The sequence below is a fragment of the Psammomys obesus genome, unplaced genomic scaffold (genome assembly GCF_907164565.1).
Source record: "Psammomys obesus unplaced genomic scaffold, mPsaObe1.curated_primary_1811, whole genome shotgun sequence".
NCBI lineage: Eukaryota > Metazoa > Chordata > Mammalia > Rodentia > Muridae > Psammomys > Psammomys obesus.
Window position 1 is genome coordinate 18,548,225 of NW_026596040.1, and position 7,559 is coordinate 18,555,783.

Here is a 7,559-nt window from a genome sequence, read left to right on the forward strand (position 1 = left end):
CCAATTCAAGTGCCCATGTGACCATTTAGCTCACAAAATCTCTAACAGTGGCTGAAATCAGGACAGGAAAATAGGAAGTACATGTTCAAGGCAGCCTAATTATGAAGAAGGCTGTGCGGTGGTCCTGCATCTGAGGGGAAGAAAGTTGTCACCCCATCCTCACTACAGGAAAAGATGGAATAAAGCTGAACTGAACACTTTCTCCCAGTTCAGAGAATTGATTTCACCTTCTCCCCTCCCCGCTTAGCACAACTGACCACCGTGAAAACCGCAGTAAACAAAGAATACAGAGAACCCTAGTCTAACAAAAGCAATGCTTCTGCCCCTAGAGAGCCAGGACTGGTAGGAAATTAAGCTGTATTTATGAACTGCTGGCAGCTCAGGGTGAAAAATTGATTGTTATGAATTTTACCTATGGCAGGGAAATCATATCCTCAAATTATGAATCACCATGAACTAATCCAGTCATGCGATCAGAGCTCCTGTAACTCTAGCACGTTGTCAATGACCCATCTCTGAATCCTGGGAACCAAGCCTTCTATACATGGCTGTCAGGAAGACACTTCAAATCGTAATATTTATCTAGGAAGAAATATTTTCATATATATATATATACATATGAATATATGTGATTTAAATACAGTAGAAGGAATGAATGAGAATAAAATGTTTTATTTTTCTACTCTAGGTTTAATAAATAACATTTTCCTCAAAAGAATGATAGCAGAAATATGCTTGGTGATTACGCCTTGTGGATGAGTGCTGCAAATGACGGAAGTGCTGCATTATCTCCATTATCGAGAATCTGCACTATCCGCAAAGCGGTGCGATGCTGTTAGACGATGCTGTTCTTGGGTTGGTTAAAGCTGACCATTGCTAACTCTAAGGCAGTCACTAAACTGTTTTAAATAATGCTACGGCAAGGGGAGGGAGAAATGGAACCAAATATATGCTCAGCCAAAATTACAGAAGAAAACAGAGGAAGACAAAGCAGGTAAAAAACAAGGACAACAAATATTACACTTGTAAAATGTAATAATTCAATTATAGCAATAATTGTATTAAACATAACAATCTAAGTATGCCACTGAAAACGTAACAGTGTCACTTTGGGTTAAAAAGAAAAAAAGGCCCAACTGCATGTGTTTGCATGAAATCTACTTTGAACATGAAGATAATGATCAGTGTTTGGAGGCACCATGAGTTTTGCCCTAGAAGATAAGATTTTTTTTCCACCTGCCACCTTGTTCTCTGGCCTTCATTTTGGTGTCTTTCACAGCAATATTAAATTATGCTTTTTAATGGCAGAAGCATCTAATAGTCAGGTGTTTAAATCTAAATCTAGAAATAACTGAACTTTGCCAAACACTGGGCCTTCTGCACTAAGTAGCCATCAATGCAAAGGAAAAGTTTCGGAAGGAAATTAAAGGAGTTATTCCATTAAGAACGCAAAAAACAAGAACAAAAACAAAAAAACAAAACCAAAAACAAACAAACAAACAAACAGCCTTGCTGCTAGTTTGAAGAAAACTTTAATGTCTGGATAGGACAAACTGGCTCCACCCGTCTGTGGGTTGGGAAGTCCTGAGTGAATTTGTGTGTTGACAGGAGCATGACCCCTATGTCTGGGCTGTGTGACAAGACTCTTCCTGAGGAGACACAGAGAAAGTGCTTTGTCACTACAAAGCTCTGAGAAAGACGTACAATGAGACCAATGTTGTTTCTATAGCTGTGACACACCCATTCTGCTGCCTACAATCATGATGTCATTCTGATTTGAGAGTGATATATCTATATAATATATGTATATATGTGTGTGTACATATGAATTCTGATTTTAGAGTGATATATGTGTGTATATTCGTATACACACACAGACACAGACATAGACACACACACATCTTGTTTGTTTGCTTGCTTGCTTATTTGAGACAGGGTCTTTTCTGAAGACCTTGGCTGACTTCAAGCTTACCATGGTCTTCTGCCTCTGTCTCTTGAGTACTTCACCACTACACATGGCAAGTCTTATTATAAGAAATTTTATGCCACAGTAGCACAGATAATTCTCTGATGAACACAGTCAGAATAAGTTGAAAACTTGGGAAGGTTCACCATTATAGTTGCCAATAAGAATATGTGTGATTTACAGAAAGTCAAAATATCAACATCAGCAGTACTTTGGAAGAAGTTGATACCAACATTCAAAGATGAGTTCAAGGATTTCAAGACTTCAGTGGAGCAAGTCGCTGTAGATGTAGTGGAAATAGTGAGAGGACCACAGTTAGAACTGAAGCTTGGGAGTCGAGAGGCCCTCTGTGAGCATCCATTACTTTGAGCAAGTGCAAGGTGGCATACCTCTTTCAGCTCTAGGAGAACCTGCTGGAGGATACCTCTGGAATTCATCTCACACAATGAAATGTTGGCACCATTTGGGAAGCTGGAAAAGTATGTCACAACTGAGCACGCACTTAACAGACAAATGATGGCCTAGAGCTTGCTGGATATTCTGAGAGAAGGCTGCCATGATGAAAGAGACTGTATTGCTGTCTTGAAAAGAACTAGCAGCTTTGATGATTCAGAGTACTTCACTGTTTTGTCAGGAGAGTTGGCCTTCAACACCATATGCTTCTCCAAATATTTATGGTTAGAATTACCTTGAAGATCAGATTGATCAGGTAAGGAAAACCGGTAAGGCAGCTTTGCTAGCTCTGCCAGAGCAGGAGCTGATGGAGTGATTTGAGGTGGAGGCCAAAGTGTGCCATGTCCCCCTAGATAGCAATGACAGCCTGAAGACAGAAGCTGTGGCTTTAATGTATAAGATGGCTCCCATGGTTGTGGACATTACAGAGTTTCTTATCCTCCCTTTTGTGAGATGTGCTATGACTGTAGAATGTTTCATGTTTGAAAAGTCTGCGCTGCCAATTTTGATCATATTAGGGGAGTTGGCAGGCAAGCTACCGAGGAAATGCTGCTGCCCAAGTTTTTCCAGTTCTGATAATATGTGGGGAGTCCGAAAGGCCTATGCTGAGTGTTTCACGGCTGTCTGATGTGTAACATGATGAAATCCGATGTAACACGTGATAAAATCCAGTGAACGAAGTTATCAGCACTATTGTGGTAATTGAATTCACCATGGGCTCATATATTTGAGTGTTTGTTGCTGCAGCTGGAACTGTTTGGGAAGGATTAGAAGGGGTAGCCTTGTTGGAGGATGTGTGTCCCTGGGGATCAGCTCTGAGGTTTCAAAAATCAAAGCCATTCCTATTCTCATTCTCTCTCTCTTTCTGTTGTGTGTCCTCTCCTCTCCCCTCTCCCCACATCTTTCTTCTCTTTCTCCCTTCTTCCCTCGCTTCCTCCCTTTCTTCCTCTCTGCCTTTTGCTTGTGGATCAGATGTAAGCTTATAGCTACGGCTCCAGTGCCCTGCCAGTCTGCTTGCTTCTATGTACCCCATCATGATGACCATGGACTCACCTTTTGAAACCGTGAGCTCCAAAGAAATGATTCTTTCTTTGCCTTGGCCATGATGCCTTATCACCACAACAGAAAAGTAACTAAGACTGCTACCTATTAACTTGATCAGTGATCCTTCAGGTTGTGTTAACCAAGCAGCCCTTTTCATTTGTTTGTTTGTCTGTGAGGGTGTCTTTCATATATCCTTTTAGTAAAAGTCAGAAGATTCATCAGCAGAGACAAAAATAGCATCACACGATGTAGAAGGACAGATTAAGCCAGAGGCTGCTCCTCCAGACCTCAGTGTCCTTCATTCTGGTGCCAGACTGTGCTGCTATGACAGCTGGGAACTCTCCAGGGGACACAGATGCTCCAATAGACAGCTCCTTATTCTGTACTTTGTCCTCTAAGTCTCTTCAGGCAGCAGCCACTAATGAGAATGATTTAAAAATGCCCACTAGTACATGTCTATGTTCCTGCCAGAGGTTGGCACCAGCTCCCCACATTTGGCTCTGTTAAATCAGGGATGGTTCAGTCCTCTTCATTTTTGAAGGGACTTGTCTACCTGAAATAGATATTGACATAGAGTTCAAATAGGACTCTGAGGAGAGAATCCTCCCAGAATGAGCAGGAGAAGCACCTGGAGTCCCCATACGGGGCTCTCCTAACATCACCATGGCCACATGGAAGGAACTTGAAGAGGAGACAGAGAACCTGGAGCCCCATGTGAATGAGGCAGACACTAAAGAACAGGTTGGAGCCCCTGTCAGCTAAACTGCTTCTAGCCTAAATTCTCATAAAGAGGTAGGTGGCATAGAACAGGGGAGTGAGATGCAAGATGTGCTGGCTATAAATGAGCTACCAGACTGTACCAAACCAAGAAGACCAGACTGTACCAAACCAGGAAGACCAGACTGTACCAAACCAGGAAGACCAGACTGTACCAAACCAGGAAGACCAGACTGTACCAAACCAGGAAGACCAGACTGTACCAAACCAAGAATACAAGACTGTACCAAACCAGGAAGACCAGACTGTACCAAACCAGGAAGACCAGACTGTACCAAACCAAGAAGACCCCATTCTTTTAGTCAGTGCTGCTGTTGAGAATTTGGATGCCACTCCTCACCATGTCCATGAAGAGATGGATATGAGCACCAGTATTGGCTGTAACCCCAATGAGGAGAGATCTGAAGTGCAAGGTGTCATACCACAAGCTTTACAATCAGTACTTGACAAGGACCAATCCCCTTTGAGCACAGTTGATGTCATGATTGCTAAGCACTGGGCATGAAGCCTGCCAGGTGTGGTCCTAACACTCCACAGGCAGAACTGGCACTGCCAAAGACATATTTACAACTCTCCAGCATCAGACATGAGGTGGCAAGTGCAAAGAACTTTAGCATTCTGCATCCACAAGCTTCCAGTTATTCTTGGAGACCAGTTGACAGCTGCAGATCTGGTTCTAGTTTTTAATGGATTTTTAAAAGACCCCAATGACATCAGAATAGGTATTCATAAACACACTCATGATTTTCTTAATTCAAGTTGGAAACAAAGGTGCAGACTGGCTGCCTTGAGTTTCTGCAGAGAAGTTTAATACTACAATGGAAGCCAAGCATGCTGGCACACACCTGCAACCTCAGCATCGAAAGGCAGGATCATGAGTTCAAGACCAGTCCTCAGCCAGCTTAAATGACCTAAATAGAATAGGGAGGTAGTCAACTAGGGAACTAAGCCCTATATAACACAAAAACAAAAGGAAAAATTCTGGCTTCTTTTATTACAAAAAAAAAAAAATTAAAAAGAAAAAAAATACAAGCAACATTTTGAGTAGCCATAAAACCTCCCTTGATTGAAATGCGGTACAATGTTTATCTAATGTACTGAAGCACTGAATGGTACTTAAAGTAACACGTGAAGTGTGTGTTTGCATGTGTGTGTGGGTGTGGGTGCATGCTTTTATTTGGGTATTATTTTCGTTTGAGTTTCCATGTACTTGGAATTCTGGCTTATTACGGAGAAACTAAAATCCCTATCTCCTAAGTTGTTACCCAGGGTTCTGTTCACCGTATGATGGTTTGGACAATGGTCTGACAGAGCGGCAGCCCTTGCTGCTTTCCACCCAGACTGTCACTGATGAGGTGTCTTCCATAGACTAGTTGCTGTGCACCTGACACCGCATTTGCTTGCTTTGCCAAATGAAGGAGTTCCAAATATTAAAAGTGCTACTCACAAAACCATTCCAACAGACGCTACTGTAGGCTTTAGATTTTTCAAGCACCTACTTTATTGAAGGTTCTTAAACAACTCTACCTCCCTAGGGAAAGGGACTATAGACCTCTTTTACCTACTTCCTGTTGATAAGAGTCTTTGGCTTCTTTGAGGATTACCAAACTTGGTTGTCAGGATAACAGCAGTCAACAGCCAAGTAGCAGCAGCAAGACTCATCAGGTGCAGTGAAACAATTAAGTAGAAGTGGCAAGACTCTTCCCAAACAGCACAAGTATGTGGAAGTGGCAGAACTCCACCAAAGCAGCACGAGCAATTCTTTTTTCAAACATTTCTCTCTCCTAAGTCCAGCGGAGGATGCAAACCAGAGCAAAGCGCAGCAATGCAAAAGGCATTGTCTCACTGCCTGTGGGCTTCTATTTATCCCTTCTCAGTGTCCACACGAGGTTTGTGTTCCAGCTCACGAAAACCATGCCCCTCGTACAGTACAAGGTAGTTTCCAGCTGACAGACATCATGTGCCTTTTCACAGAGGCTGTTTTCCTCAAAGGGGCAGGGCACATTCCCACATCCCACACTTGGGAGCAAAACAAAAACCATATTCACATGACACAACTGAGTTTCCAAAGAAATCAGAAACTTCCACCTCAAGCTACTGGAAAAAAAGAATACCACTTAGCTTCTGCTAACTGTCATGAGGAGGCCCTGAAACAGAGCGCTATGACACCCCAGTGATGACAAGTACTTTGCAAGCATCCACCCATCCAGTCCCAAAACCTCTAAAGATGCGATGAGCACTGCTTTCTCATCCTATTGGAAAGCATGGTCCAAGGTGTTCTTTCTGCTTCTGCAAGAGCTAAGGTTTGACTGCTCTGACCCAGATGTGGGACAGATGTGAGAGGACCTACTTCTTGCCAACTCCGTTAGAGGTGCTACTTGCTACTCAGAAGTCTAGGGGTTTTATGAGTCAAAAAAAAAAAACAGTCTATAAAGTACTAGTATCGTATCTTCGTGTGAGAGAAAGTACTTTTTCAGAGGATTACAATAGTCACCAAAGCTGCAACTCATCTTCCTGGCTGAATGAAGCCTGAACTGGCAGAGCATTTTCCTTTTGAAAAGGATGAGTTTCCTAGAGACTTGCATTGTTTTCTCCTGGTTTTATTCAATGACTGATAAACAGCATACTTATGGCCAAAAGGCTGATGTGCACTGGATGGGGGAAAAACCCACTTCTGTATTAGTTTAAGCATTCATTCCATGTGCAGAGTCTGTTCAGCATCATGGTTGACCATCCCAGCCCTCACAGAAAGTAGTTTTTGATGTCGCTACATGGTAAAAGAGGGTTTTAAAATTTTTATCCTAAGGGCTTGATGTTAACACTAAATAGGCTCTGATTTTGTCTCCTAATGCAGCACATTGTTTCACACATTTACACAATATTTACAGAATTTCTCTCTCCTTTTTTTTTTTTTTTTTTTTTTTTTTTTATCCTGGTCATGAGCTGAAGGAAATTTCTGGTTTTTTTTTTACTTTATTTTTTTATTTTTATTTTTAAATATTAATCACAGGCTATGTACTTTGTATCCCAGCCATAGCCCCCTCCCTCATTCCCTTCCAACCCTACCCTTCCTCCCTCATCTCCTCCCTGTCCCTTTCCAAGTCCACTGCTAGGGGAGGTCCTCCTCCCCTGAAGGAAATTTCTTATCATGAATAGTATATGTAAAGAGTATTTCAACTTGATTCACAGTCAGCTCTTAGGTGCAATCTTTTCTTCCTGTACTGCACAGGTACTGCCCTGATGAGGGTAGACTTTTTTTAAATTTATCTATCTATCTATCTATCTATCTATCTATCTATCTATCTATCTATCTATCTAT

The 7,559-nt window shown here is 41.9% G+C and overlaps 1 pseudogene; it reads left to right on the forward strand.

The window, feature by feature from the left end:
- The first annotated feature begins 829 nt into the window (after positions 1–829).
- Positions 830–7,559, forward strand: part of LOC129688086 (serine/threonine-protein phosphatase 4 regulatory subunit 1-like) — a 24,076-nt pseudogene continuing 17,346 nt past the window's right edge.